This window comes from Bradysia coprophila (genome assembly GCF_014529535.1).
Source record: "Bradysia coprophila strain Holo2 chromosome IV unlocalized genomic scaffold, BU_Bcop_v1 contig_84, whole genome shotgun sequence".
NCBI classification, from domain to species: Eukaryota; Metazoa; Arthropoda; class Insecta; order Diptera; family Sciaridae; genus Bradysia; species Bradysia coprophila.
The window spans coordinates 662,451-683,054 of NW_023503376.1; the positions used below are offsets into that span (position 1 = coordinate 662,451).

The 20,604-nt window shown below is 34.9% G+C and overlaps 1 protein-coding gene across 1 annotated transcript in view; it reads right to left on the reverse strand.

Moving 5' to 3' along the window:
* Positions 1–17,678, reverse strand: part of LOC119072697 — a 59,338-nt gene extending 41,660 nt beyond the window's left edge. The window contains exon 1 of the mRNA XM_037177968.1: positions 16,966–17,678. The gene's annotated coding sequence lies outside the window, so the exon portion shown is untranslated. The remainder of the gene's footprint in view (positions 1–16,965) is intronic.
* Positions 17,679–20,604: the final 2,926 nt, after the last annotated feature.

Sequence of the window (20,604 nt, forward strand, 5' to 3'; positions counted from 1 at the left end):
TGGATCGAAAATAGAACGATACTTTAAATCGAAGAAGTAGTAGATTTAATGATTAAATTCGATATGTTTGCAGTTTGTAAAAGGTTGTTTGATTACAACTAGGCTGTTCAACGAATGCCAACAGTAGTCATTTTAATACCAAGGGATCCAAGGCGATACCGAAGTTATTAAACCCACTAGACATTTCACGATTATCCCGAGTGTTGTAATAGATTTTATATGTTAGGGAGGTCAAAAGTTCATAAAAATTCGATGAAACATAGTATTTCTGGCCTACAAGCATGTAAAGTAATGTTGAACAAATTGCCCCATTAAGACGAATGGACGCTTTGCAAATTTGTAGCCTACATTTAGGCGGAAAATATTCGTTTTTTGATGATTTTTACATTGTTCTTTATTATATCAATGATGTCGAGTAAAGGAACTAGCCCCTATATAACACAGTTCGCTCCTGCTGTCTATAATACAGAGAATTCCTACAAGTTCCCCGAAGCGATTATTACCTTACTTACGTATTAGTTTGTTAGCTCTGCAGATTTACTAAACGTTTTTCTATATTGTGGTCTACACGTCACAATCCCTGTGATATGAAAAGAAAGTTGATCGTAAATTGTAATTGAAAATGTCAGCGTTAAAATAAATGAATCTCTAAACAGCACCTCTTGAGCCGAGACTAGTCGCATTCAATTTTATTCGCATACGAACAGACATTTTAGATGTATCATCAACAATCACTCATCGAGACTCATAAACAATTAATCTTTGTGGAGGAAGTGTTATGTGGTTTGAGGTTCGTTCATCAAAAATAAAATTTATCCAAAAACCATTTCAGATTTACTTTCAGTAAAACCATAAAATTATTGTTCTCGACGTCTCGTCTTTTTTGTGTGCATTGAAACCACAAATCAAAAACCAAAAAATAAAAATCGGACCCCAAATATAGTCAACTCCATTTCATGTTCAAGTTTACAGTTAACATTTGAATTCAATAATTTCATACGAAAATATGATAAATAATATGAAATGAACATTAAGAGAACGAAATAATAAAACCGGTCCGTCTGATGAATAATTTCTATATTAAATATTTCGTAAAGCAAAACAAAAACATAGCTAACGCCGACCCGTACGAAACACCTATTCGTATCAAAAGCCTTTACTGTGAAACTCTTCATTTCTTTTACTTCATTCTCTACTGAAAAGCTATTCGCCCTTTAAAATCACTTACATTATCCACGCTGTGCCTTGTTATCATATACAATTAAATTGCCGGAGGCAATATAGACAGCCCCGTACGAAGTCAACTTTCACAAATTCCTATTTAAACAGCTATATACCGCAGGGGCTATTTAGTTGAATTATTAGCGAATTTTGGCGAATTTGACGAATTTTGGCGAATTTTGACGAATTTTGGCGAACTTTGACGAATTTTTGCGAATTTTTGTGAATTTATACATGATTTTAAGAAATTTCAAAGAATCGTAGAACTTAGTTACATATTTTTGGCCAAGACATTCTAAAAATCTATTTTTAACCGGGAAGCCATGAAGGTTTTTTTTGGCCAAACGATGAAAAATGTCCTAATTTTGTGAATTTTACATATATTTGTGAATTTAGTAGATTCTTGCATATTTTTGTTATGCTATATCACAAAACTAGCAAAATATTCCAAAAAACATAAATTTGGAAGAAAATTTTCAAAATTTGAATTTTTTAATTTGGGAGAATTTTGGCGAATTTCGACGAATTTCGGCGAATTTTGGCGAATTTCGGCAAATTAATTCGACTAAATAGCCCCTGATATACCGCTGTATTTACCTATATTTTCCTATAAATAAACATTTCACAGATGAATATGCTATTATATAGCTTTATATGCCTGTATATAGCTCAATATAGGTGAATATAGATATATATAGATGTCCATATATGGAATGCCTGAAACACTCCAAACACATAACAAATTACTTCTCTGTTAACAGAAACACTCTAAGTACCATTTTTCCGGAAATATATTTCAATTTTATTAAAATCCAATATGGCCACCGGCAGCCATTTTGTTAGGAGACCGGAAATTTTACCGACGCTTTACATTTGTTAATACCTTTCAAACAAAAAAAAAATTCATGAAATTCGGTCAAAATTTACTCGAGATATTGACAAAATACTCCACGTTCACTGTACGGCCGAGTAGCCAGATAAGAGCTTACTCCAAGAGACCTAGCTCACGCTCCGGAGAACATAATTTCATAAACTTTTTTTTCCCTGATTGGTACGGTCAATACCTATCTAATAAAGCTAAAACGAACGAAATATGTTCAAATGTGGCCGACCTACAAGCAAAAACTGCTTCCCGCCCTGTGCCTGTTTCACACCAAGGGGTCTAACTCACGAGTCGGTCATCCGATTTCCATAAACTTTTTTTTTGTCGATCGGTATTGTAAATACCTTTTATTTGACGTATCACTTACAAGTTTAACGTTTAAATGTCCGGAGATATCTTCGAAAAACCGTAAAGCACTTATTGGGCCACAGCTCGGGAGGGGTCGATCCAAAATCACTCATCTTCGAACTTAGCCTGTCTTTTGACATTACCAAACGGGAAAAAAAAGAATTTTCAAAATCGGATGCGTTTTACTCAAGTTATCGTGCAGACGGACAGACGGACAGAGGGACATTTTTGTTTCACTGATTTGGCATCTCTAGACAACCACAATAGGTTTCCCCTTACTCAGGGAGTCCAATTCGACGTGTTACGGACGTATGCGTAAACGCATAAGACCCCAGTACTTCGTACGGGTCTAAAAATATTTTGCACCATTCTAGACCACATAGGAAAATGTTTTCGCTCATACTGACGTTGTATTACTTATATGGTTGGATGGATACATAGAGTTGAAAGGTAAGCAGCAGATTATAATGTATATCTAAAACCGCTATATGATCCGGACAATTGAAACGCCTCCAGGTTTTGTATTGAAGACATTCTCATTCAAAATACAAAATCTCAGCGAAGTAAAACGTAACAAAAGCAAAAAAGGCATCGATAAAGAAAATGACTAGGAATACCTGTTCTGTGTAATGCCACATTACAATCTCTCTATTGAACATTCATTAATGGATTACGGTTGTTTTATAACGATTTATTAGTTTAGGATAGTGAATTCTGTAAGTCAATGTTACGGGACTTGACTGTTCCGATAAAAACAGAAATGTTGTTGCTTATTAATGTATACCATGTACCCAATCAGTATACATCTAGCTACACTCAATTAACAGAACTTTTGTAATAATTTCATAAAATATTGTGTTGCATATTCAAATCACCATCGGTGTGATATAACGATGTCGAGGAAGTGACATGATTGGATGGAATAAAAATTGTTTAAAATGCAGTTGTCTGACCCGATTTCAAAGAAAATCTTGTTTTTGATATTTCTTTTCAAAATAAATTACCATGCGCCGATGAGAGGTGCAGATTTTGAATTAAAATTGTTTCTCTAACCCGCATTTGCGAAAAAATATTTTTATGTTTGCGGCACTTCAGAATGCCAAAGGCATAATTTAATGAAACTGTTTCTGAAACGGATGGAACGGCGACGTATACGAAATATTTCGTTTCGTTACATTGGCCTTGACCATGGTCAATAAAGTGAAGAAAAAATGGTGAAACTTGAAACAGGTTATAATACGCTTATCGGTATGGTTTGATCGATTACCACTGATATGAATTCTTACTTTACGTCGGCTAAAATGCACTGTGTCACTTTAAATCTCGTCAGGCTCAGCAATTTGTTTTTTTTTTTGAGGAAGAATCTTTCGAAAAGTATTAAGTCTGACGAAGGTTTAAAGTTATGGTGAGCAAGGATGGATCGTATGGAATTTTTTGAATAATTTAATATTTTTGAAGAGATTTTTCGACTCACAATCTTACCGACTCAAACTTTCAATTGTAACTGGCATCTTGTGTGGTTGACCAGGGTAACGTTGTAAGCCACTATATAATTATTAAAGCATACCCAGCATACCCAACGATCGTGTTCAATTTTAATTTTTCGTTTTTTTTTAAGCAAACAAAAATGCCCTTCCCACTTTACTTTCTTTTGAAGTAAAAACTCACACATCTGAATTCAATCAAATAACGAGCCGTGTTGTTGTTGTACACATCACGGCGGTACGAGTCATATAGAAATGATTTCATTTTCGATTTATTTAGACATTGTATTCTTTTCAACTCCTTATTTTATGAATTTCGTTTAGTCATGATCGTCAGACAAGACGTTGAATTAATAAATTTGACATTACAGCCTCGAAATTTCGTCGAGGGGTATAAATCAATGGAACAACGTATAATGTCATTGTATTCGTATCGAATTTGTATTTTAGTTTTCATTGTTGCATTATTGGCAAGAGACAAGCTGGAAGAATAGTTCCATCTGTTGAACAGTAAACATCTGTATCACCTTTCTACCAGTTTGATAGTCAACTACCAGTTTGGTAGTCAACTACCAGTTTGGTAGTCAACTACCAGTTTGGTAGTCAACTACCAGTTTGGTAGTCAACTACCAGTTTGGTAGTCAACTACCAGTTTGGTAGTCAACTACCAGTTTGGTAGTCAACTACCAGTTTGGTAGTCAACTACCAGTTTGGTAGTCAACTACCAGTTTGGTAGTCAACTACCAGTTTGGTAGTCAACTACCAGTTTGGTAGTCAACTACCAGTTTGGTAGTCAACTACCAGTTTGGTAGTCAACTACCAGTTTGGTAGTCAACTACCAGTTTGGTAGTCAACTACCAGTTTGGTAGTCAACTACCAGTTTGGTAGTCAACTACCAGTTTGGTAGTCAACTACCAGTTTGGTAGTCAACTACCAGTTTGGTAGTCAACTACCAGTTTGGTAGTCAACTACCAGTTTGGTAGTCAACTACCAGTTTGGTAGTCAACTACCAGTTTGGTAGTCAACTACCAGTTTGGTAGTCAACTACCAGTTTGGTAGTCAACTACCAGTTTGGTAGTCAACTACCAGTTTGGTAGTCAACTACCAGTTTGGTAGTCAACTACCAGTTTGGTAGTCAACTACCAGTTTGGTAGTCAACTACCAGTTTGGTAGTCAACTACCAGTTTGGTAGTCAACTACCAGTTTGGTAGTCAACTACCAGTTTGGTAGTCAACTATCAGTTTGGTAGTCAACTATCAGTTTGGTAGTCAACTACCAGTTAGGTAGTCAACCATCATTTTGATAGTCAACTATCAGTTTGGTAGTCAACTATCAGTTTGGTAGTCAACTACCAGTTTGGTAGTCAACTACCAGTTTGGTAGTCAACTACCAGTTTGGTAGTCAACTACCAGTTTGGTAGTCAACTACCAGTTTGGTAGTCAACTACCAGTTTGGTAGTCAACTACCAGTTTGGTAGTCAACTACCAGTTTGGTAGTCAACTACCAGTTTGGTAGTCAACTACCAGTTTGGTAGTCAACTACCAGTTTGGTAGTCAACTACCAGTTTGGTAGTCAACTACCAGTTTGGTAGTCAACTACCAGTTTGGTAGTCAACTACCAGTTTGGTAGTCAACTACCAGTTTGGTAGTCAACTACCAGTTTGGTAGTCAACTACCAGTTTGGTAGTCAACTATCAGCTTGGTAGTCAACTACCAGTTTGGTAGTCAACTACCAGTTTGGTAGTCAACTATCAGTTTGGTAGTCAACTACCAGTTTGGTAGTCAACTACCAGTTTGGTAGTCAACTACCAGTTTGGTAGTCAACTACCAGTTTGATAGTTAACTATCAGTTTGGTAGTCTGACTACCGTAGTCAACTACCAAATTATCGAATTATAAATATGCAAGCAGTCTCAATAATTCCATCAGTGGATGAGCAGTTCTGGAATAGTAAACAACACTGTCGAAAATTACGTTTGGTAGCCAATAATAATCTTGGTGGTCAGACACCAACTACCAAACTTTCGAATTGCAATGTTAACTGTGAGCAATCAGTTATATCAGATAACAAATAATTATTATTTTCCTGGTGTTGATTTGTTCACAGTGGCTTTGCAATTTTGAATGTCAATCCATCTGGCAACTACTAAATTTGAGAACAGAAAGACAGGCTCTATCAGGTCTCTTTTTCTAAAGAAAAAACATCCTATAAAAGTATAGACGAGGATGATCAACGCTGGATTTTTTTTTACTTGAAACTCCTCCCAGGCAGTCGTTATAATGTGCATTGAAGAGGATGTTTTCACAACTATAACCAGTCCTAGTTAATGTTGCTTCAATTGACTCTTGTTGTATTACCACCAAATTTTGTTAAAATTGTCAACCGTTGCAAAGACTACATGTATGCAGTGCCGCCTTTACCTTTTGGGCGCCATCGGGCAATTGGAAAAATAGGCGCCAATTTAGTGAAGCTAAATTTTTAGCCCCGTACGAAGTACAAAGGGGCTTATAGGATTACGATGCCGTGTGTAATTGATGGAATTCGAAGCAGACGGTAAGGGCAAAGTGTTTGCCTATGTTCATAGATGACGAATCTGCAATAAAAGTTTTGTCTGTCCGTCTGTCCGTCTGTCACGTCGATATCTTGAGTAAATCAAATCCGATTTTTTTTCCCTGAAAGATAGTCGAAATATTGAGGCTAAGTTCGAAGATGGGCATATTCGGGTCGGCCCTTCGTGAGTTAGGGCCACCTAAGTGATTTAAGGTCTTTTGGTGATATTTATGGCAAAATAAACGATGGAAATGTAAATGACACGGCAAATGATAGGTATTGTCAATACCAATCCAGGAAAAAAAAGTTTTTTAAAATCGGGTGAGTGGACCGTGAGTTAGGGCCTTAGAAGTGAAATGCTACTAGGGCCCTATGTATATTTTACATAGAACTCGAGTAAATTTCATTCGTTTTTCGTAATTTTTGTTTGATTTGGAAGGTAATCGAATGCCGAATAGAATGTTGTTGAAAAAAAAATTAAATTTGGGTCCTTGGCCTAGGCCGCTACTAGGGCCCTATGTGTATTTCACATATAACTCGAGTAAATTTCATCCGTTTTTGGTAATTTTTGTTTCATTTGGAAGGTAATCAAAGGCCGAATAGAATGTAGTTGAAAAAATTTTTAAATTTGGGTCCTCGGACTGAGGCCGATACTAGGGCCCTATGTGTATTTTACATATAACTCGAGTAAATTTCATCCGTTTTTCGTAATTTTTGTTTCATTTGGAAGGTAATCAAAGGCCGAATAGAATGTAGTTGAAAAAAAATTTTAATTTGGGTCCTCGGACTGAGGCCGATACTAGGGCCCTATGTGTATTTTACATATAACTCGAGTAAATTTCATCCGTTTTTCGTAATTTTTGTTTCATTTGGAAGGTAATCGAAGGCCGAATAGAATGTAGTTGAAAAAAATTTTAAATTTGGGTCCTTGGACTAAGGCCACTACTAGGGCCCTATGTGTATTTTACATATAACTCGAGCAAATTTCATCCGTTTTTCGTAATTTTTGTTTCATTTGGAAGGTAATCAAAGGCCGAATAGAATGTAGTTGAAAAAAAATTAAATTTGAGTCCTCGGACTGAGGCCGATACTAGGCCCATCAAAAAATAAAATTTTAGGGAGATTTGAAATTTTTGTTTCATTGTAAAGGAACGTCGTACGGGGCTTCGTAATTGCGCTATGCGCAATTTGTAAGATGTACATATTACATAATAATTTTACTTTAACTACATTAACCGGCGCAATAGGCTTACGGTCCAAGTAGGGTGACAGACGCACTAGGGTCACGTACGCAATAGATATACGGGTTTGTACGGGGCTCAGTCGCAGCAAACGCTCCGACTGTTCTGATGGCTCGTTTTTAAGGACCTCGGGCGCCATTTACTTCTGCTCCACGACATCTTAATCTTATAACCTGAGCGTTAAAGTGTTTAGCAACCTTTCATTAACACTCGAAAACATTCGCACGGATCTAATTTGCTTCAACCAGACACGGTTAATGTGCCGGAACATAGACTCTGTCGGTCTTCGCATACATGACACATACATATACGTATGTCTGTCGTATTTCCAATTAGTTATGCGAGTTAATAGAAATAAATTAAATTTGAAACTACAGTCATTTAAGTCGTTGACCATTCGTTCCATAGTCTAAAGTCAATCTATTTCAACTTATCGCGATTACATAAAGTAAATACATGAACAATTAGACATACACACTCATTCACGCATGGATAACCCTAGGAAATTATCAATTATCAAGACCATTAAACTATTGAAACGAAAACCTTGAAAGGGAAAACCATCAATTAAGTGTTGAGTATTGATTTGAAAATATGATTGTTACATACATTGACGAGAAACACATTTTTTTCATGTCTCGTCTCTTTTTACCATTTTTCAATTATATAGACTAAAAGGTCAACGACTTAACCAATTCAATTAACACAAAACACTCGAGACACAAAAGGTTTCCTACACTCAACAATAACAATATTTTTCTTGTTTATTTTCGACATGCATCCGAGACTTCTATGTGTGTACATTTGGAACAACAAAAAATGAAGGGGACTCTCTAATTTGTGTGTCAACTTGAAAATCGTCCGTCTTGCATCTCATCACATTGTAAAAATGCATTTTTCTTTTCGAGATGAGAAACCCAAACAACATGCATAATATGTAAGTCTTCGAGTGCACACATTAGTCATGAGTATGTCGTTAATTTCACTAAAAGTCTGTCATTTTCTCTTTTTTTTTCACTCCATATACAATTTTTAATTTATTTTTATTTATTTATATCATTTTTATGAAATGTTCAATGGACAGAAATGTATCATTCATTTTCGTAACGATAAGTTTCGTGTCGTTGTTTATAAAGAGAAAAAAAATCTGTTTTTACAAGCTTTCCAACGGTAAACGATGGACCAAACATGCATTGAAGATGAAGTTCGTGTGTTAAAACAAAAAACCGAAAGACAATTTCTAAGGCAATGCCTAAAGAGTGTAAAGAAAAATGTTTTTAAAAATGTGAAAATATTTGTCTGCAGCATCTTACATGCTTGCATATTCCTCAATTGGAGTGTTAAACAGAAACTGGATCGCTTTTTTTCTCGACAAAAAGAGTCATATGTGTAATAGTCTGCTAGTTGCCAGGCTTTTTTTTCTTTCTTATTCATTCTTAGCACCATATTGAACTTGTATGGATTTTCATTGAGTTTTTTGCTGTTTCTGCACCGAGCGACTAATAATTTATTGTAATAATTTCAGTTCGGCTTTTTTCTCCTTTGCAAACAAAAAAAAAAACATATTTCTTCATTAGACTTCATCTGAACTGCAAATTAACCGTTGCTACTTGTGTGGTTGATGGAAAACAATTTCTTTGCTAGCGGGCAGCAGGTCTCATTTACTACACTGGATGTAAGTTGATTAAAAATTGTTTTAATTTTGATTGACTGTTCAAAATTACTTGACATCCATGAGAAACTCATGATGAGTTCGACCTACATCTAGTCCTTCAGAGAAACTAAATAACGAACTCCGAATCAATTTCTAAGTATCTATTTCAACAAGTGATGAGGTTGTATCTGGTACGCACATAACTATACGCTCTGCTGAATAGGAAATAAGTTTTCAGTTTCTTCCCTACGAACAGTAAAAGAGAGCGGCCCATTTTAAGCTTTCTTCTTCATGTGGTGGATTCGTATCATTCGTACATCCCACCTACAGTAGGTGACTTTGAAGTACGACACGCATTTCGTTTCCGCTTTTTTAAGCTGGGGCGAATACCAATACAAACTAGAGTGATTTTCCGTTTCTAAACAGACCTGAGTGTAACTATTTCAAGTGTAAGCACTATTGTTTGTGTGAGTTGATCAGCTGGAACAAAAGGTGGCGGGACATTTCCACACCGTCAATATCGTCAGGAACGATATTATCGTTTTTTTGGACGATACTATCGTCTAAAAAACGATACTATCGTCTAAAAAACGATAATATCGTTTTTAGACGATAGTATCGTCCAAAAAAACGATAATATCGTTTTTTGTACGATAGTATCGTCTCAAAATCGATATTATCGTTTTTGAGACGATACTATCGTCCAAAAAAACGATATTATCGCCCAAAAAATTTTCATCCAGGACGATATCGTCTAAATTGAAAAATTCTAAAATATTGTCTGGACGATAGTATCGTTTTCTTGTCGATATTATCGTTCAAAAAACGATATTATCGTTTTCTGGACGATATTACCGTTCTAGAAAATCTAATGGATATTTTCGTTTTCTGTACGATAATATCGTCCAAAACGATAATATCGTCCTGGGCGATATTATCGTTTAGTTTTGGGTGGTAATATTGTCCAGGACTCAATTTTACTCAGAGGTGCAGCACGAACCGAATTCTCTTCCAAAATATCGAAAAACAATTGTCAGAGGAAATCACCTACACATCAGTGGCGTTTAGTTCGTCCCTAAATAATTCAGCTTTTTACGTAATGAATACCAACTTTGATTGTACATAAAAAGCGTTTTTAGCGAGCCGGGCGCCGGAACGGTGTCGGAACTTAGGAGTTAATTTTTTTTCTCGCATCGTCTCATAATTAGTCTGTGTAATTTTTCTATATAAAATTTAAATTGACGGAACCAAATGAACCAATTTTTAATATATATTTACTATGCTGGTGCATGTAATAAGGCTATTACATGTATAGGCAATAACCTTTACATCACTCGCATAGTAAAACGTCGTACTACACACGGAAATTAAAGTGATATCTCGTATCACGATGAGTAAAAGTACCTCGGGCTGCCGCCCTCGGATACTTTTTCTCATCTGGATACGAGATATCACTTTACTTCCCTTGCATAGTAATGTACTATTGCCGTCTATAAAAAGGTGTTTATCTACAAGATTTTGTGTTTCGTCTTCAACAACCATCCAGAGCGATAATATCGCCCAGGACGATATTATCGTCTAGAATTTTTATTTTAAATAAATTAAAAACGATATTATCGTCCCAAAAATTATCGCCCAGGACGATAATATCGTCCAAAATAACGATAAATTTGTTCAGAAAAAGAAAATAACGATAATATCGTCCAGCGGATATTTTCATCCAGGACGATATTATCGTCAAAAAAACGATATTATCGTTTTTTGAACGATAATATCGTTTTTTAGACGATAGTATCATCAAAAAAACGATATTATCGTTTTTTTAAACGATAATATCGTCAAGAAAACGATAATATCGTCCAGAAAACGATACTATCGTCCTGAAAATATTTTAAAATTTATAATTTTAGACGATATCATCGTCCTGGATGAAATTTTTTTGGACGATAATATCGTTTTTTAGACGATACTATCGTCTAAAAAACGATAATATCGTTCCTGACGATATTGACCGTGTAGTTATGTCGCCTCATCGGAACAAAACTACGTCACATATTTCAGAGTCACCGGCTGTATTTACAATACATCCTTGAAATAAGCTCACTTTCCTGATTTTTTTTTTCTAGAATATCAGACGGTTATACAATCAACGAGTTTCATTAACAATAAAGTGCTAAATTTGTCAGCCAGCTGTAAAGGTGTTATATCACACACATTTGTTTGATAATTCAGTCAGATGTGACAACTGCATTATCATAATCATATATCAGCATCCGCATCACATATGGATTGGAACTTTAATGTTCCGTGAAAATACGACTTTTTTTTTAAATGTTTCTTTGTAATCAAAAATGTCGTAACTAAACGTAACCGAACAACTGTTACAAAAAGCAACAAAAACCAACGATTTGTCTTCTTTTCCACACACAAAAAGAAAAGTTAATTATTTATTTCTCAATAGAAAATCACAATAAAATAAAAACGCCGCACGCACTTCTTCTTCAAGCGATGGAATCGAAAATAAGTGAACCGAAGAGATTATTTAACTGTGAATTTTTTAAGCAAAACAAATATTTATCCATACAAATATGTAGGTCTTGTTCTTTAGGTGAATGTCTTTCGGACTTGAATGTCTTCTACTGTGTTCTCTTCGCTATATATATAACATGATGTTCTGTGTGGCGAATTTCGATGAAATAAAAACGGATGATTTCTATATTTCTATATTTCTATATTTCTATATTTCTATAATTGTTTACAATTTGAATGATTTTCTACAAAAAAAAATGGTTTATTTGCATTAGAAAACAGAATTATCGAACGTACAATAATGTAACGTTACATTTGGACAGTTGCAATTTAACACAATCATTTTGTTAATATTAGTAAGCCGAAGAAAAAGTTCATAAATTCACGAGATTATTAAACTCCTGAGGACACATACAGTTTAACAGCCACACTCAAAGAGCAAATTATTTTTTAATTGCAAAAAAAAAAGTTTTTAAGCAGAAAAGCTTTCAAACAGACCTACTCATGGTAAAATTATACTTAATTATCGAAAGACAACAATTAAAATAATTCGCCTGCTGTACAGCACAGTTATCCATGTTAATCGTTCGCATTTACCCAGACATTTTGTAAAACAAATTACACAAATCATCTTTCTCGTAATCTTCAAAATCACTAGAATTTATTTAATTCTACGAAGACTGGAAGCACCACACAAAACAATGTTGAGTAACGGGGCATTTCCTCGGCATACACATATATAAGGTGGTCATATTTACATCTGCATAATATTACCATTTCGGCTTGATAGTGAGCTCAGATTTGCTGTACAAGAAGTGGCTGATCAGAGTGGAACAAATTGATAAAAGCGAATGGAGGAGAAGTAGATCTTCTAAAATTGCACATTTTTATAGTCCAGCTTTTTATTGGAGTAGGGCAAGTTGATAAAGGCGGTACAAAGATCACTCAACGGAAATTAAACCATAATTTGATGTAACGTTTTAATTTCAGTTCAATTGGTAAGAATTGCTTGAATCTGTAACCTTTGGTGCAAAGAACTCGCGAAGAATTTGTGGTTGAACGAACTCAATGTTTCGCCAAAGCTGCTGATTAAGTAGCGGTTACTTTCGTTATGGAACGGTGGGGTGTCCGTCTGATAGAGTATGTGCAGTGGTATGGCAAGAGATTAACATAATAACAAATAGCAACCGTTTTCATGTCAATAATTGTCTCGAAAGTTGGGAGTTCTCGGTAGAGTTGGAACTCATCGCAACAGAGCCTAAATAGAAACCACTCCTTCGAAGCTATATGCATGCTTGACGGCTACGCTATGCCTAATTTAGTGAAATATCTTCTCAAACTTCGCTAAGTTTCACCAATTTCAATTTCGCTAAGTTTCACCAATTTTAGTTTCGCTATGTTTCACCAATTTCAATTTCGCTAAGTTTCACCAATTTCAATTTCGGTAAGTTTCACTAATTTTAATTTCGCTAAGTTTCACCAATTTTAATTTCGCTAAGTTTCGCCAATTTTAATTTCGCTAAGTTTCACCAATTTTAATTTCGCTAAGTTTCACCAATTTTAATTTCGCTAAGTTTCACCAATTTTAATTTCGCTAAGTTTCACCAATTTTAGTTTCGCTAAGTTTCACCAATTTCAATTTCGCTAAGTTTCACCAATTTCAATTTCGCTAAGTTTCACCAATTTTAATTTCGCTAAGTTTCACCAATTTTAATTTCGCTAAGTTTCACCAATTTTAATTTCGTGAATTTTTGGTAGATTTATTGCAATTTAGATACCAAAAATTGTATCGAAGGGAAACCCTGGTAGAGTATCAACTATTTATGAAGCCCAACGAACTCCACAAAAATTGGAGAAATTATAGTGAAATTTAGCGAAACTCCAAGTAAATAGTTTCTCTCAGTTCTCTAAATGGTGTTAGGGAATCTCGCGCCGCGTCATTCACAATAACTCACAAAGTGACATCTTCCTTATACAAAATGTGTCAAAATGTGTATTATTGTGAATGACGCGGCGCGAGATTCCTAGCAACCGAAAAATTTGTTTAAAATTGGCTCTGGCTACAAAATCTGCGCACTGTAACAAATCTTCCGTTATTATACCACTGTCACAACTTACTATTCAACTACCTCACTCGCTGTGTGCATAAGAAATTTTTCTTCAAATTTTACCTAAATTCCACTAAAAATTGTGTCATTGTTTACGAGGCATGACAAAGTATAGCCGGAGCTGACGTACGTTTTAAATTCTATGTAAAATCCAACCTATCAATGATTCATCAGTTAACATTTAAATATCGAATCCTGATAACGTTTTTTTTCGATATGCCATTGCAATATCTGTTGAGTACATTAGTTGGTGAGTGACTGAAAAATTATTCCATTTTGCCATTGTGCAAGTTTTGTGAATGTGAGAGTATGATTTTAAAACCAGTCAATATTTGCATAAGTACACACAATTCAAGCAAAATCGTTTTTTTTTCCGTAGTTTTTGTGAAAATGTGTGAATAAGTGACCATTGAATGTTGATTTTCTTCACTTAACATACTTGAGTGACCGTCCTTGATAATTTCTTGCTTTATTAAGACTTAAAACAAGTAAAAAAAGAACAAACGGACTTGTTAAAATGGTATAGGACATTGAGTTTATACGATTTTTGATAAGTCATTGAGGCGTATAACTGAACCTCAAACAAACTGGAATATAAAACGTTCGTTGCAACATGTCGGAAAATTAATTTTTAAAATTCTAGGTGTTTATGTGCTCAGATAAAATGGCATTTTTTTTCCCGCATGTACGTGCAGAGTATGAGTATCAGATCAGCGATCGGCAAAAAATTCGTTTCTTAATTTGAATAAGTTTGGTTGAATGTAAATTCAATTCATGCACAGTTTCGGATCGTTGCTTGTATTGATTGATGTAAATATAGTTTGAACGAGAATTGATCTGAATGATAAAGATGTTTGAACGAATGAATATTGGGATTGACGAAATATTGGAGGCGTAAACAAATCGAGTAAGTAATTGAACTGATTTCCGCATAATGACTGGTATAGGGTAGAAATTAGTAGTTTTTGTTCCGATAGTCATAAGTTTGCCTATGTGAGCCAAATGCGAGTTTGAGACGTTCACTTGTAACGTAGAATTAACAAATTTCGTCTACGATGCATTTTGATTGATTTATTGATTTTAAAACGATAAATTTGCTGTTGACTCATCTTCTTCTTAGGGCTACATTCTGTGCACTTCGGTCGTCATTTTAAGTCAAGAATGACGAACGATGTAAAATGGAAAAGTAAGTACCGATCATTGGCCGATCACGAGAGCATCCGGGTATATAAATCCAACCAGGATTTGGTTAACCTATGTGACGCGTGTGGAAATTCACGCTATCCGCGGCATCCTGGATACCGGGAAAAATCAAATTTACGATTTTAGATACCGGGAAATTTGACTCAGATACCGGGAAGAAAACAAAATTTCCACACGCGCTATGTGAGACAAAAAAGGTTTGGCTCCTTTACTTTTGAGCAATAGGATGACCTTAGCATGGATATACCTATAGGTTTGGTGAATGTCTTAGTAAGCGTTAGCGTAGAGAAATCAAAAAATAGAATTTTAGTTTTGGTAACACCTGTAGGGAGCTGTTCACATATTACGTCACTCTCGAAGTTACAGCAAAATGTGACGGCTTTAACAAATTTGGGTCATATTTAACACTTTTTGCGTGACGTTGGGAAGGTCAAAAATTCCGTAAAACAGTGTGACGTAATATGTGAACAGCTCCGAACCCTTGCAATTAGGTACGGCTATTTCAGCCCTTTCGATGCATAACTTTATTATAAAATCGAATATTGTCAGCCACTCAAAACTTTACTTTAAGCCGTTTCTTGCTCCGATAAGAATCTGCCCAGTAGCTAGAACTATATGTTTGACCACATTTTTGATCAATAGAATGTCTTCAAACGGTGTGAAAACGAAGAGACGATTTTTGGAAAATGGATTTCACTTTCTGGGTTTTACAATGCTTGACGGCTACGCTATGCCTAATTTAGTGAAATGTCTTCTCAAACTTCGCTAAGTTTCACCAATTTTAATTTCGCTAAGTTTCACCAATTTCAATTTCGCTAAGTTTCACCAATTTCAATTTCGCTAAGTTTCACCAATTTCAATTTCGCTAAGTTTCACCAATTTCAATTTCGCTAAGTTTCACCAATTTCAATTTCGCTAAGTTTCACCAATTTCAATTTCGCTAAGTTTCACCAATTTTAATTTTGCTAAGTTTCACCAATTTCAATTTCGCTAAGTTGCTAAGATTTGCCAAATTACTTTCATCAAATTTTGGCAAATTTTAACAATTTTTGGAAAATCAGCACTGGTTAAAATCAAAGAAATGGATCCGGCATTTTGTATTTTTTACGGGTAGTTGTTCCTTCCAGGGAACGTCTGGCGGTTGTGCACAGATCCCATGTAAAACCCAGAAACTGAAATATTTGCATAAACAAAAGATGAAGTTTTACTCTTTTGTACCTCTCGGGAAGAAAACTGAATTTCCATCAGCGACTTGTCTGGATGCTCTAACCTAATTCAATGTGCTCCGATATCAGACAATCTAAAATTAATTGCCACAGGATGTGTAACATCTTCACAAGGACATGTATTGAATATTAAGTATCAAAAATTCATTTTCGTTGAACTAAACGCCACTCAACCATAATATCGATATCTAATTGTATGTCGCAGTCGCAGTCTAATAATATTATCAACATTGCTCTGTATCTTCCCATATGGCTCATTCGCTCATTTGCATTTTATTACATTTTTGGCTATAGATTGACTAATCAGAACCACTCCAAATACGTATTGATTTCACGAACGAATATCAATGAAAAAAAATTCCATTTCCAATTCTGATTTCGTAACAATTACATTTTGTTTAATTGGCATAATTTGATATAAGGTTATTGTCTTTTTACAGCGAGATAAAATGTGCTGAGCATAAAATATTTTTTTTAAACTTTTAATTTCAATGTAGGGTGACCAAAATTTAAACTTACGTTTTATTGAGCAATTAAATATAATAAGTAAAAAAAACTGCAATCCAATCCAAGTTATTCGCCAACAAACAAACAAAAAAAATAACGGAATGAGTTAATCCAATCTCAGGTGTCAGCGTATAATGTTACTGAAATATTATTGAATTACAAGTACGTTGCACTTCCAAAACACAAAAAAAAATTGTTTTTTTCAATTCTTTTTCAAAGTCGTTGTTATACAAGTCCAGCGAATTATTTTCGTTCAATATTTTGAATTTAGTTCCACATGCACAGCACTGAAATGCTTTCGATGAATTTACACAAAATTTGTCATTTACTTTTTTTTGAGGAAAAGTGACAATTTTTCACACTTAACACCGTATGTGCATCGAATCGGTCGATCCAAAACTTAAATATATATAAAAACAGCTATATCGTCGTAACAGCAAAAGTTGTTTCACTTCGACGATTTCACAATTAAATAAGATCGGTTAATTATTCGAATCAATTATGCAACGGATTTAAATTTTTAGTTTTAGGAAAAGGTTTTTATTATCACCAAAAAAAAGCAATCAAATTAAAAGAAAAAGTTTCCGACAGATCAAAAACACCTGTGAGATTTGAGTATGTGCGGATACCGTTAATATACCGGAACGGATAAATATTTATACACCGAAATCTCAAAGAAGTAATTTAACATTAAAGAAAACTAAACATGCGCAATATGCAACAGTTGCGGCACGACTGACTGAATCATTGTTGTAAATAAAAATGGTCTGTGCAATGCTGTTTTTGTTTGCACCGTTTGCACGCTCTCTCAGTTCATTCGGTTCTCTCACCAGAGAGTAAAGTTATTCATTCGGTCAGTGTATTTAGTTTCAAGATGTGTTCATTCATTATGCCCGTTCTAAGCGACTGCTTGGCACACCAAAAATAAAAATATGGAAATACCGCAAAGGCAACATTATGCACATTTTATAAAATATTGTATGTTGCATTATGTTATAGCGATTGTTAAAAGGTTATGATTTGAATGTATTTTTAATGTTGACTGTAATTTGTTGGTTTATTATTTCATTGGCAGACAGTCTTCCATATCACACAAAAACATCACATGAAATTTAATTGCAATTCGGTGGGGGAACGAGAAGAATTTTTACATTTTAAAAGCTTAAAATCTACCTAGAACGTTACTTTGAATATCTGGACACTTTTGTTAGCCTGATAAATCTGGAAATGATCCATTTATCCTTTCAAAGACTCAAATATTGTACTTCCGTAGACCTCCAACGTCCCTAACCCACATTTTAACCTGTTACAGACGGCAAGATAAAAGTATTTTTAATCGGTTAATTTCAAATCTTGTACTTCAATTTTTTAACATGCATTTTACTGTATATGTGCCCATATTACCCAGAGCTTGTCATTATTTTTGTCGTCGTTATCGATAACAGATGAACAGTGCCGGACTGGCCCTATGGGCGTTCGGGCGATTCCCGAAGGGCCTTTTAATTTTTGTTTGAAGAAAGGGCAACGAAGGGTCTTATTAAAAATTTCTTCATACAACGCAACGCCCGAAGGGCTTTTTTGACAGAATGATAGTATAAAGAGGCTGCGAAAACACAACACTATTACAGAATTCGGGAATTCGGTACTTTTTAAATCAATGCTAGACCCAATCGGGTCAATAGAACACTTTTCTTTGAATTGCGCTAAAATTGACCCGATTCGGTCGAGCATTGAATTAAAAAGTTTCGGAGGAAGAAAGTATGTGACACAGATTAAAACACATGAATTTATTGTAAATCTGAAAGATGGCGACGACACTTTAAATTCATCCTTGACCTGATGAGATCATTTCAGACTATTGATCGACGAAGGTTGATGGACAAAGTCAAGAAATTGGGATTCCAAAGGAGAGTTATTCGATGGTTTCAAAGTTACTTGAAGGAAGGAAGCCAACGTACAAAAGTGACATGTACATGTGTATGTATGGGAACAACATCGAATAACTGACAATGATCCGTTGCTAAAGGGTAACGCTAAAAAAATATCGAATGTCAGCAAAGGGATTTTCTCTCGAGTTCATTTTCCAACTGAAGAAATCACGGCAGTAAAAGCAAACCTGGCAGGAGCGGTTCTTTATTGAAACGTCAAATGAGGGACCTAATACACTGTATGAAAATGAACTCAAATGAACACTGACATAAGTTGAAAAATTTAATTCGCAAAAAACATAGGGCTACTAGATTGTTCAGGTCCCTAGTCAAATCAGCGCTCCTCCTGGTTGACCTTTACTCTGCCGTGGAAGAAAGGCATGTTGCCAGATTATTTGAGTTAACTAGTGCAGTATGCTACAAGGAATAAATTTGTCTTGCTTCGAAGTCTCATGAATGAATTATCTGCGAATCAGAAATGAATTTTTGGTTGCCATTATAAATAGGTTTGTTCCAAGGCCATATGAATTGTCAAATTTCATCCATAGAACCATAACCTCAATAATATCTCTGTGTAAGTCGCGTAGGCGACGTTGCTCGATTTGTATGAAATATCACGTAAGCGACGTTGCTGTGGATGAAATTGTCGTTGTTCGGGTTGTCAAAGTTCGTGTTTACAGTTACATGGAACAAACATATACAGAGAAACATAAAACTAAATTGATTTCCAAGAACATGACGATCTTTTTGCAATAAATCCATTTCCATACTGATACTGGAACCTTACTTTCTGAACTACTTATTGTTCAATATTTGGAATTAGTTTGTAATACAAGGAAACTTCCATGGTATTTCCATCTTAAGTGGACAAAATTGTTAGAAAGAAAAAAACATAAAGAAACCGACACGTACAGGACTGTTCATGATTGACAAAATTGAAATAAATTTCCGAAAGAACTGTTTCGACACGTACGTGCATTCCTCACGTGTAGTGCGTATACAATATACTATACAGACTGATAGTCACAATGCCATTAATTATGTCCTTTCAGCTGTAAACACTTCAATAGTATGCAAAATGAAGAGTTTGTTGAAATTTCTTTGATAAAAAGAGAAATTAATTTTTTCATAACAAACGATGCTGTAGCGAATTTTGATTGATTCGCTATTCATAGACGCTAAAACCTTTGTTATTTTAATTAGCCACATATACCACTCTTACCACTTAGATAATTCAGTATAAGAGCAAAAAAAAAAACGAAACGGAGAGAGAGAGTGGGCGAATATTAAATCAAATCAATTAAAAAACATTGGTGAATGTTATGTGTTAATTGGCAAAGCATTAAAAGCGTTGACGGGAGGTATATATCAAATAAAATAACATCTCCAGCGGATTTCGTTTGGGATTTTGTGTAAACTTTACAATTCGATTCTGAGCTCATTGATCGAAAAATACGAAAATCCATTACTTATATTGAATGAATGAATTTAGCAATGAAATTTTGATGATACCGTAGCTGTTATTGCATCAACAGGTCATAAAATTTGAAAGGAAAAAATGAAGTTAGTCTTACGGAAGAAAAAGATCAAAATTTATTGCCATCACTTAAGGTTGTCTAACGAACCCGTCCATGGAATCGAACGTAACATTATGTGTACCCGCTTCATGTGGTGTTATCTACTAATATGTGTCTATAATGCTGTGCTACTGGGCTTTTAATAG